Source organism: Carica papaya, chromosome 3, assembly GCF_054855325.1.
Source record: "Carica papaya isolate Zhongbai chromosome 3, ASM5485532v1, whole genome shotgun sequence".
Classification (NCBI taxonomy): Eukaryota; Viridiplantae; Streptophyta; class Magnoliopsida; order Brassicales; family Caricaceae; genus Carica; species Carica papaya.
In genome coordinates, this window is record NC_142311.1 from 20,697,492 (window position 1) to 20,710,496 (window position 13,005).

General features: G+C 39.1%; 1 long non-coding RNA gene across 2 annotated transcripts in view; it reads right to left on the reverse strand.

Annotated features, from left to right (window-relative positions):
• The window catches only part of LOC148266823 (uncharacterized), an 87,436-nt gene that overhangs the window by 19,725 nt on the left and 54,706 nt on the right, over nucleotides 1-13,005 (reverse strand). The window contains exon 5 of one of the 2 annotated variants that reach the window (XR_015817925.1): nucleotides 11,278-12,823. The exons of the other annotated variant lie outside the window; for it this stretch is intronic. This is a non-coding gene — a long non-coding RNA (uncharacterized LOC148266823). Of the gene's footprint in view, nucleotides 1-11,277; nucleotides 12,824-13,005 lie in introns of those variants that run through there. 2 annotated transcript variants of the gene reach the window in all.

Consider the following 13,005-nt stretch of genomic DNA (forward strand, 5'->3'; position numbering starts at 1 on the left):
CTAATTTTACTAGAATTCTAAACCTAAATCCTAGAAAAACTCTAATTACATTCTTATGTAGGATTCTAATAAAATATTAAATGAAAGAAACATAAATATAAAGAAAATAAATTTTTTTCTCTTGAATGGGATTCCTTGTTATGGCTGAATATTCCTCATTTTTAACTAAAATTGTACTTCAATAATTAATTGTTCTTTTATTGAAGAAGTTATGTTGAAGATGCCTTAAAAAGCTTCCAACATTGAAATAGAAAACAAACTCTCATCCATTAGAAACTCAATGAGGATTTTAGGCTATAGATAGGATTTCTCTTCATTTGATCTTTCCTTTGTCATCCATAATTCCAACTCTTTAAAATATTAATTTATGAAGAATAATAAATCTTTTTGGACTCATAGAAGGATAAAGTCAGACTCCTTGAGGAATTCTTGCTACAAATCCTACTAAGTTTAGGGTAAGAAAACTAAATTGCATGAGACAAGCAAAAGAGGAAGAAAAACTCTCTTGGGAGAGAAATTTCCCTCACAGGTGAACTTTCCTCCATGCTTATCCCTCAGTAAAGTGTCCCATAATTGAAGGGATGTGCATGGCCAAGGCCTTCCTTACCTCAATGGGCTAATTTCTCTTCCTTTGTGGGCTTCCTCCTTGGGCTTAAGTTTGTCTCCTTCATTGATCCACTCTTGGCAAATAATTGGACAACTTTTTTGAGTTTCTTTGCTTTAGCTCTTTTGATTGGTCCACCAGGCATTATTAAGCTCTTACCAAGTGGCTCACATCCATCATTCATCATGTGTAAACCTTGTATATCTTGTTGTACTTCATGTATGAGCAATTTAAGGTCCGAACCACAAGGATCAAGCGTTGGATAGCCTTCACCGCTAGTTTGGTGACTTGAGTACCTTGCATGGCTTGAATTGTGTTTTTTTGAGCTCTTGAAGCTGTGAGCTTCCATAAGCTTCCTCTTGAGGCCATGAGCTTCTATGTAAGATCTTATATTTTTATGATCTCCCATGGGGTCTTTGATGTGAATTTGCTTGATGTGTTGGTCATGGGACCTCATATGACTAAGTGTGAGTTTTCCCCTATTTGCTCGTATTAGAGAGGTCAATAGAATGCCCAATAATAAAAGTAAAATAAAAGAGAAATAAAAAGAGAAAAGTGGAATGAAGCTTGTATGGTTCGAAGTGTATCTGTATTGACATGCATATTGCATCAAGTGTCTTATTAGACTTTTTATCTCTCTGGGATATTGTTCCCCTTGCCCTTTGGGGTATCCTTTTCCCCCTCCCCTATTTGGTCTGGAAAGAGATAAGAGGGCCGCTCCCAATGGTGATAGCGTGCCCTTTGACGAGAGTGGTATTACACTACTTGTAGGGGTCACTCGTGGCTAAGTAATGTCATGACTATAGACTATTTGTTAGGACCACTATGGTTGGTACGACCGTGGTCATAGATCGTACCATGGTTTGGCCACCCGAAAGTGGAACTGAGAAAATTACCGTATCTATATATGATCTAGTCATTCTATTTGGGCAGTTGGAAATCTGTATCTGTATCTGCCATCAGAGATGGAAGTTTGTAATGAATTCATGAAGCATGACATGAAAAATCTATACATTTCATGATTTATTTGATTTTCTCTATTATTTGGCAGGATATATATATATATTTGATTTTCTATGCTAACGTACCATTTTTGTATTCAAATAAATGATTTTCATAATGATGAGTTAGGTAAACGAGGAAGTTAAACAGTAAGATAAAATAATAAACTTTTAAAATCTTACGATTAATTTAATATTGTTTTCCTTACTAAGCATATGGAACTCACTCTTTCCACCCCCCCTAGATAAGGAAGCAAATGAGGAATCGCAAGTAGATCTACCCTTGGAAGTCTATGAGGATCTTGTGGATCCATAAGTATGAGTGCATGCCTATTTCTGCACTATGATGAATTCCAGTAATATAGTGAAAGAAGTGGCCCTTATGTTTTGTATTTTGTAGCCATTTTTTGCCTCAATGAGATATGTATTTGGAACATTATACATATATCTATGTAAGAGATTTGTTAAGGTTTGATTCCACTGCATAAATATTATCATGCACTTGTTATTCTAAATCTGTATCTGACACCCATTTGCATTAATTGGCACCTGGGATATCACAGGTGGTATCAGAGCAAAATATCGCGGAATAAATCACTTACACTAAGGCCTAAGATAGATAAACCATTTAAAGTACCTAGGAAATTTAAATGTCCTCCTTTTAAGAATTAAACCTCCAACTTGTGTCTTCATTTCTTTTGAAGGAATGATGTGGGGAAGACCATCTGTAGAACATATTGAACGATCTAAAGACTCGGATCATCCGACCAGGGCTGAATTTGTAGAACTTTTCTGAGTTGTTCAAGGATTAACTACAGTCGTAGGACAAAACCAGGCCAACCCTTATCCACCCTCTTCCCCTGAGTTTTGAAACCCAGATAGGTCTATCTCCTATAATATAGTAGACTTTAGGAAACTTAACCCCCCACACTTTAAGAGTGGCCTTGATCCTTTAGTAGTTGAAGCCTTGATCCTACAAATAGAAAACCTCTTCTTTGTATTAGAGCTGACCGAAGAACAAAAAGTCTCTTTTGCAGCCTTTATGTTAAACGGTGAAGCTGAAAATTGGTGGCGACTTAAGAGAAGTCCTGCCTACCCTTACTACTTGGGAAGTTTTCATGGATGCTTTCTTTGATAACTTCTTCCCTGCTTATGTTCGAGAAAAGAAAGAGGAGGAATTCCAAGACCTCCACTAAGGAAGCTTGTTTATAGCCCAATATGCAGTTAGATTTGTTCAGCTATCTTGGTTTGCCCCTTTAACGGTCATCCCCAAAAGTTAAAAAGGTAAGAAGTTTTTCAAGGGTCTCAGTGCTAGCATTTATGACCGGGTCACGATGCTGAGACCCAGCTCATATATAGAGGTACTTGAACATGCCTAGTTGGTCGAAGATCTTATCTCGGCTAAACACTAACACTTTGCTCGAGTTCGAGCCCAACAACAACCCCAACAACTTTGAAAGAGATTGTCTGAATTAGTAAGTAACCCCTCAGATAAACAAACCAAAATTGCCCTTCCTCCTGTCTTGCCCCCACCTACAACCCGACATGCCAGAACTAACCAGCCTTGTCAACATTGTGGTCGTTCGCATGGTGGCCTACTATGTCGGCATATAAATCACGCCTACTATCAGTGCAGAAGCACCCAACACCTTATAAAAGACTACCCTCAACGATTGAAGGATGTAGCTCGACCCACAGCACAAGGTTGAGTGTACCATTTAGATGAAACTGAAGTCCTTCTTGTTCTTGTTCTCATTCAGGGTATGCCTTCTATTCATAATATTTCTGCAAAGGCTTTGATCGATATTGGTGCAACTCATTCTTTTATTTCCTGTGCATTTGTGGGTAACCTAGAATTGAGACCAGAAGCTTTAAAAAAAATGGTAGTAGTGGAAACTCCCTCTAAAGGACTACCAGAGGCTCATTGCATATATAAGGACTGTAGGATAAAAATTTCAGGGAGAGAAGTATTTGTAAACTTGATATTATTAGATTTCGTAAGATTTGATGTAATATTAGAAATGGATTGCTTGGAAAAGTACATAGCTATAATAGACTGTGAAAGTAAAATTGTAACTTTACGATCCCCAAAAAAGAAATATAAGTTGTTATCATTTTTTTAAACAATTGAATGAACAGGAATATGGATGCTGATCCTGCTGTGTATTCTATACCCATTGTTTGCCATTTTTTTGATGTCTTTTCCATCGAACTCCCTGCTCTATCTCCCCACGTGAGGTAGAGTTCCTAATTGAATTATTGTCTAAAACATAATCGATCTCCAAGCATGTGTATCACATGAGTTACACTGAGCTAACATAGTTAGAACATTAGCTTTTTGATCTTATCACCCAAAACTTCATTCGTCCTAGTCATTCTCCTTGGGGCACTCTGGTGTTGTTCGTAAAGAAAAAAGATGGCACCCTCTGACTCTGCATGGACTGTAGGAAACTCAATCGAATGATCATTAAAAGCAAGAACCCCTTACCCTAGATTGATGATCTCTTCGATCAACTACAAGGAGCCACGGTCTTCTCTAAGATCGATCTCAGAGTCAGGTACTAGCAGTTGAGAATAAAGGAATAAGATATTCTGAAAATTGCCTTTCGGTGTAGATATGGATTGTACGAGTTTAGGGTGGTGTTGTTCGGATCGGTCAGTGCCCTAGCAGCTTTCATGGACCTAATGAATTGAGTTTTTCGGCACGCACTAGATTGATACGTCATTATCTTTATTGATGACATTCTGGTATATTCCAAGAGCCATGGGAGCATATTGTGCATTTGGCTGAAGTTGTGGAAACCTTATACCAAAACCAACTATATGCGAAACTAAGCAAGTGCTCCTTTTAGTTGGATCAAGTTTTTTTTCGGTCATGTAATCTCAAGTGAAGGAGTTTTGGTAGACCTGTATAAGGTGAATCAGTGACCAGCTGGAGTTCATCCACCAATGTGGTCGAGGTACGTAGTTTTTTTGGCTTGCCAGGCTACTACTGGCGATTCATTGACATATTCACCAAGATTGTTGCCCCCATGACTCGACTCACCATAAAGGGTGTACCCTTCGTTTGGAATTATGCATGCAGTGAAAGCTTTATGGAGTTGAAGTGCCGTTTTACCTCTGTCCCTATGTTGATCTTCGTGGACAATGAGGGGAGATTCCAAGTTTACTGTGATGCATCTCATATTGGTTTAAGGTGTGTCTTGATGCAGCATGGAAGAGTAGTCACCTTTGGATCCCAACAGGTCAAAGTACATGAGCAGAACTACCTTAGCCACGATCTAGAGCTGGCAGCCATTATCCTTGCCTTGAAGTTATGGCGGTATTACCTGTATGACCAAACTTTAAAAATCTACACTGACTATAAGAGTCTCAAACATATTTTTTCGCAACAGAAGTTAAACATGAGATAAAGACATTGGATTGATCTTCTAAAGGATTATGATTGTCAAATCATTTATCACCCGGGGAGAGGGAATGTAATCGCTAATGTCCTAAGTTGACGAGAGCTTGCTGTGTTAGCCCAAACCATGGCCTCCAGTTAGAAGTTGATGGACACTATGCAATCACTCCACCTTAGCTATTATGGCAAAAGCACCTACCTCGCCTAGATTCGAGCCCTATCGGATCTCTTTATGAAGATCTAGGAAGTATAGGCCACGGACCAAGAACTCATCAAGAGCCTGGGTAAATTTACTTTGGATGAATCTCCTAATTTCAGGATCTCTGATGATGGGTTGTTTAGATTCTGGAACCATATTTGGGTCCCTGATGCAATACGCACAAATGTACTCAAGACCTCCCATGCTTCTAAGTTATCCATCCATCTCGAAAGTACCAAGATGTACTGGGACTTGAAGTGACAATATTGGTGGCTAAGAATGAAGAAAGATATAGTTAACTACGTCTCCCGATGCCTTACTTGTCAACAGATAAAGGCAGAACATCAGAGACTTGGTAGCTTGTTACAACGTCTTCTGATTCCTGAATGAAAATGGGAGCATGTAACTATAGATTTTGTCATCGAATTGCCCAGGACCTATTATAGTCGAAATGCGTTTGGGTCATTGTGGATAAGTTGATCGAGATTACCCATTTCTTACCTGTTCGAACCATGGACACCACCAGTAAGTTAGCCTGCCTATATGTGAATGAGATCGTTTGACTCTATGGAGTTCCCTCGTCCATTGTATCCAACCGCGATCCTCCTTTCACCTCTCACTTTTGGGATAGCTTTCAAGAAGTCTTAGGGTCTGGGTTGTATTTCAGCACCGCTTATCATCCTCAGACGGATGGTTAGTCTGAGCGTATGATCCAAACATTGAAAGACATGTTATGTGCTTGCATTCTTGACTTTGGTGATAAGTAGTATGAGTATCTTCCTCTTTATGAATTCACTTATAATAACAATTACCATTCCAACATTAGTATGGCCTCATATGAAGCTTTGTATGGAAGGTCTTGTCGTTCCCCTACTTGCTGGAGTGATGTCAGGAACAAGTACCACTTAGGACCAGACCTCATTCAGGAAACCATTAAGAAAGTTGCAATGATCCAAAAGAATTTGGTAACTGCCCAGAGCCGTCAAAAGAGTTACATCGATAATCATAGGTGACCCTTGGAGTTTGCCGTAGGAGATCAAGTTTTCTTAAAAGTCTATCCCTACAAAGGCAAGATGCAATTTCGAAAGAAAGGAAAATTGAGCCCTCGATATGTGGGACCTTTCCCGATCATCAAACGTATTGGACCTGTGGCTTACCACCTCACTCTATGTTGGGAGTTCACGAGTTTACATGATGTCTTTCACGTCTCGATGCTCAAGAAGTACTACTCTGATCCTTCTCATGTTATTTCTCGTGATGAGGTACGAGTACAGGCCGATATGACCTATGAGGAGGTTCCTGTAAAAATTCTCGGGTGGACTTATAAGGTCATACGTAACAAGACGATTCCCATGGTTAAGGTACGTTGGCAGCATCACACCTTGGAAGAAGCAACATGGGAGTTAGAGGACAAAATGAGAAAGAAGTATCCAAACTTATTCGAGACAAATTTGGGGACCAAATTTTTTAAGATAGGAGGGATGTAACACCATGCTTATCACTGTGCTAAAATGAATTGGAAACTATATTTATTTGGGTCTTTGGGTGCCTTAAGTTTAAATTAATTTATACTGTTCTCGAGATTCGAAATTTTAATTTATTTTATTTCAAAAGAAAAATTTAGAAAAAAAATTAGAAAATGGCAAAACGGAAGAAAACCTACTCGTAGGAAAAATCTCAAGAGAAAACAGTTTGCCCACGCGGTGCTGGGCACTGTGCTTGTGAACGTGCGCGCATAGTGGCCACGGGGCGCATGCACAGCGGCCACTGGGTGTGCGCATAGCACGCACGACCCATCCACATGTCAGCACGGAGCGGACGTGCCCCTATTGTGCACATCCCCTCCACATGCACGCATGCACAAAACGTGCGCACAGCCTGCACGTCCCCTTCGCATGCACGCATGCACGGAACATGGGTACAACGCGCACGTCTCCTCTGCATGCACGGAACGTGCGCACAGCGCACACATCCCTTATGCGTGCACGGTGCAGCGTCATGACCTATGCACAAGTCCTGTCGTACCCATATGAGTCATTTGTGTGTCACTTTGCGCACGGACTGGCGCCGCATAGTGTGCGTCCGCCGTCCGTGCAGCAAGACTATGTGGACTGGCCTTGTGCGCCTAGTGCGCCTAGGCCCTACGCGCGCGACAATAGGCCTGTGCGCCAACAGGCTAGCCTATAGCGTGCCGGTTAGGCTCTGCTACCTCGAACAGTGCTCAACCGCTGCCTTGGGCGGTGTGCCGCCATTAGTGGAGGAAAATTTTTTCCCTCATTTTTGTGCCAAGTATTTTTTTCTCCTTTCTCTTTACTGGATTTTTCCACTCAACGCGAATCTAATAGTTTTAAAATTCCATAAATTTCCCTCCCCCTTCCCTTTCTCTCTACATTTCTATTTCTTCAATTTTTCAAAGGTTTAGAGAGAGAGAGATAGTAAATTAGTGAGAGAAGAAGAAAAAGAAAGGAAAAACAGTGAAAAAGAAAACTTTAAGGTTTTGGTAAAGAATCTAGTATTACTTTCGACATCTTAAGGAGTATTTTTAGATAAGCAAATTTAATATGATAGTTATTTTGCCTGTTTTGTATGCCTTTGTATTCGAATGAGTCAAATTATTCTGATTTTCAAGCATGCTCTGTGATTTACTGACACTTGATGAATTTGCATGTAATAAATATAATATATAGTCCGTAATAATAAAAGTAAAATAAAAGAAAAAGAAAAAGAAAAAAGTGGAATGAAGCCTGTATGGTCCAAAGTGTATTTGTATTGACATGCATATTGCATTAAGTGTCTCATTAGGTTTTTTATCTCTTCGAGGTATCTGTTTCCCTTGCCCTTCGGGGTATATATTTCTCCCTCCCCTATCTGGTATGGAAAGATGTAAGAGGACCACTCCAAGTAGATAATGGTGTACCCTCTGACGAGAGTGGTATCACACTATCTGTAGGAGTCACCCGTGGATAAGTAATGTCGTGACTATAGACTATCTGTTAGGACCACTATAGTTGGTACGACCGTTGTCATATATCGTACCATTGTTTGGCCAGCCGGAAGTGGGATTGAGCAAATTACTGTATCGGTATCTGATCAAGTCATTCTACTTGGGCAGTTAAAATCTATATTTGTATCTGCCCTCAGAGATGGACGTTTGTAATGATTTCACGAAGTGTGACACGAAAAATTTGTGCATTTCATGATTTTTTTTATTTTCTCTATTATTTGGCCTGATATATATATATTTGATTTTTCGTGGTAATGTACTATTTGGACATTCAAATAAATGATTTTTTCTAATGATGAGTTAGGTAAACAAGGAAGCTGAATGGTAAGAAAAATAATAAACTTTTAAAATCTTATGATGTTAATTTAATACTGTTTTTCTTACTAAGCGTATGGAACTCACTCTTTCCATCCCCCCAAATAAGGAGAAAAATGAGGAACCGCAGGCAAACCTACTCTTGGAAGTCTATGAGGATCCCATGGATCCACAAGTCTGAGTGCATGTCTGTTCCCGCACTCTGATGAATTCTAGTAGCCTAGTGAAAGAAGTGGCCCTTATATTTTGTATTTTGTAGTCACTTCTAGCATCAGCAATGTATGTATTTGGAACATTATATATATATATCTGCAAGGGATTTATTAAGGTTTGATTCTGCTGCATAAATATTATCATGCACTCATTATTGTGAATCTCTATCTGACACCCATTTGCCTTAATTAGCACTTGGGATATCACAATTAGGGTTTTCTTTTGGGATTATTCCCAATTATTTTGGCACCTACCTTGCTTTCCAAAATCATCTTCCCCTTAATTTTTTGTTGTAAATCCTGATTGTAGTGGGATCCTCTCTTTTGAATATCAAGAGTGCGCCTTTTTCAAGTCAATAGCTGCACGTGACTTAAGACTTGGCCAAGGCTTGGTCTAGTGTGAATTGGGCCTCTCTCTTATTGCCTTGGTGTTAGCTGTGCGCAAGGGTTAGTTGTGCTTCTTCTTTTGTTGAGATATAAGCCCTGGCCAAGGTTTACTTGAGCAAATTTGCGGGTTATAATATTTCTAATACCTTATCCTTACTCGAGGCATGAGTGAATAGGGACCCGGGTGTATTGCTTCTTGTTGGGCATAAGCCTAAGGCATAACATATTCATGATCTGACAGCTTCTTTACGAATTCTAGCCCTTTTATGTTACATTCTCTAATTTTGCTCTCTTCTCTTGTCTTGCATAAAAATGAATGGAATAACTCAAATCAGATAGCAATTATGCTAATTAAGTAAAAAATAATAGACATTGAAGATGATGTTTTGACGCACTATCAAATTCCTCCACACTTATCTCATGCTTATCCTCAGGCACTTCATGATACAAATTACCAATTCCCAACCCCTCACTTCTAACCCTACCATTCCCATCAATTTTATCACAGCTCGATTCATTATATTTTGACTTTTTAAATTAGAAGAACAACCATCAACTAGGAGTTTATAGAATAGATTTTCCTATATAACCACATAAATGAGAGTTTTGTAATATCCAAACACAACATGAGAGTTTTGCAAAATTTTTGACACTAAAGTTTTTTAGAGAGAAACATCCAATACCTAATGGCTACCAAACTTATCAAGAATTAAGGATTTCATTCAATTGGTTCATGCAAAAAATAATAAATTTATTTGTGGCTAACTTGAGGACTTTTGCTTATTTGAATTGTCATTGACCTTTTGATGCAAGGGCAAACATTTGTGATGAATGCACCTGCTTACTCAGCTGGTCATATATTCAAGTGGCTATTAGCACTACTCATGGTCATTTAGCTAGAACTGTCACTAACCTTTTGATGCAAAAGCAAACATTCGTGATGAATGCACTTGGTTACTCAGTTGGTCACAGATTCTAGTGATTAAGGGAGTAGATTATTTGTGCTATGTTTTCTTTCCTTTTTTTGAAATTCTAGACATGAACCTTATGATTCTGGACATATAAATTCTAGCAAGTTGTAGTGGGGTTCTTCCTAAATGTTGACATTCAATTAGAAGTAAGAGAAAATCATATTTATCTTTGTTGATGACTATCTCCAAACAAGTCATGTTTAGGATATATGATTAAAAATGACTGTTCTTAGTGTGAAAGGATGAAATACCAGTTTTGATTATAAGAAGATGGTTGTAATTTGCAATTCAATTTTTGGAATATCACATTTGAGTTATTTTTAAAATAAATGAAATAGTTGTGAAGAAGGTCGGGGTAAAAGTTTTTGAAAGTGTATGTGTGTGTGATTTAGGCATGACTAAGAATGTGGGGATTTGGGCATGGCTAAGGATAAGGGGCAGTGAGTATTTAGAACATAGCTATCCTAAATTCTGAAGGTGCAGTATGTTCCTAAACTCGTACCTAAGCTTCCCCACACTTAAATTACACATTATCCCCAATGTGATGCAATGCATGCGGTAAACAAGTGAGAAAATAAGCAAAATAAAAAAGTAATACAAAATAAAAGAAAGGAAAAAAAAAGGACATAATACTCTTATGGAAGCTCATTTAGTGTGGGGTCGCTTGGCTGGCCCCCTATTTGGGTGAGTAACTTGATCAGTGCATCTATTTTTGCATTCAATTCTCATATTGATTGTTGGAGAAGGGTCATACAGTCACTAAACTGACGGAATTGCAAAAGGACAAAGTCCATAAATTCTTGCAATTCGGGCTGTGGAGGAGAGTTGACTCAAGGATCTCGGGGCTCTTATTTGCTGGATATGTGCTGGTCCCTTGGTATAGGTGGGATAGGAGGTGTAAAATATGGGATCTCATCTTTGATTAGAAGCAAGCCCATTGTGTCAAGAAACCTTAAAGTCAAGGGTTGTTTGTGGGTAGGCAATATGTAGGTCACTACCTGTGGTGTCAAAACTAGCGAGGCTAACAGCAAGCCGAGTGATGACAGATCCTAGAATCTGTGGTTGTTAGTAGGTGATGACATTTGAGAACTGTATGGCCATCTACAAAACCTCCTCTTTGATGTTGGGAGTTTCTAGGGTAGGGGTGTGACAGCATTTGCCCAGGATGATGGGGAGTTTGGAGACTTGCCCATACCTCTTTTTCTCTAAGTCTTCGTAGAAGGCGAGGTGGTCACTCAATTCGAAATCATTAGGCAGAAGCATGGGCTTGCCCTTCCAGATTCGTGTCATTTTATGTTCTTGGGCTACCTCAGTGTCCTTGGTGGTGGGTTCCTATGAGTTGCATGGTTATGATTCAAGCTATTCGGTAGTGTGGTAGGGTCCAGCTTGGTGGGCATTTAGCTCTCTTGGTGGGAAATCAAGGATGTCAATGACGAGAATGCCTCATGGGTGGTCATTCGCCATGGAGCTTCTTGCAGCTTGAGGTGGTTTTGGCTGCGTAGACTGAACTGGTGGATCTGATGCACTATGTGATGCTTTTTTTACTACTTTTTGTGCAGCTCATTCATAATACTTCTCAACTTGGCAAGTGGCAAAGTAAGGTCGAGGTCACAAGTCTTGCATGAAGATCTCTTTTGCCTCATGGTTCTGGTGTTAGTGGTTGCTGGTAGTTGTGATCGAGATGTGGGGTTAAAGGTAAGAGAAGATGCAATGAGGTTAGGTAAAGGTTTGGGGCTTTTTTAAATTTAAAAGGGGCGTCAAGTGTCATGTGCCTAGGCCAAGCATAATTGGAAGGGTTCTTTTAGCTTGTGCAAGGCTTAAGTGTTTGAGAACAGGCGACAAGTGTAGCTTATCCTAGAGCAAGGCTTGGGTATGAGGACCGTTTTCTAAAAAATAAGCCTACGGCAAGGTTAATGCACCTTGACTGGCTTTTCTCTCCCCCCCCCCCACTAGTATAACACGTAAGCTTTGGGCAAGGCTTATAGAGGATCTTGACTGAGGTGTTGGATGTTCATTACCCTAAGTAAGGTTTGTGTGGTCCCCAAGCACCTGGGTGACTGGAATACAAGTCTTAGTTGGTGACTGCCAAATTATTGCCCAAACATCATTATTTGAATAACTCTTGGGCAAGGGTAATTCTTTTTCTCGTGATATTAGTTGGGGTTAACATGATCTTTATTTGAGAGCTCAGCAGTCTTGAGTTGGTCTTGTAATGGGCTACAGGGATTAATAGTCGATAAAATGAACAACAAAAGATAGAAGAAGAACAGAAATAGAAGGAACGAAGAAACCAAATGGGTTACCTCCCATTAAGCACCTTTGTTTATTATCTTAGGCTGGATGTAGTATACGAGTTGTCAGTCATTATCTGTAGGATTGTTGAGGGTAACTTCTTCAACTTGTTGCTCAGTAAATCCCTTATAAAACAGTTTGAGTCGATGCCTGTTTTGTCACAGCCACCTTTCTCTTATAGGGCATGTCTGGAGCACACTACACTTTACACTTAATTAAATAAAATATATGAAGACTTTTATTAATACAAAAGTGCAGAAGCATTACATCCCTTGATATATGTACATCATATACATACAAAACGAGGCTCTAAATTTTTTTCTTTTTTACATTACAAAGCAAAAGTGCAAAAAAATAACCGGAGTTCTTATAGAGCCTAACTTACAAAAAACTTCTTTGCTATTACCGCTTACTCCTCAATGGTCTCTGTAGGATCTAAAAATGATAAGGGAGTGAGATACACTATCCCAATAAGCATATATCATGATACACAGTATAATACATGTAATATATATAACTTTCACATACATTAAAACATATATCTTATACATTTGCAAATAATAGATAACTAAATTATAAAATAGATAACTAAATCATCACATTCACTTTGCTACATT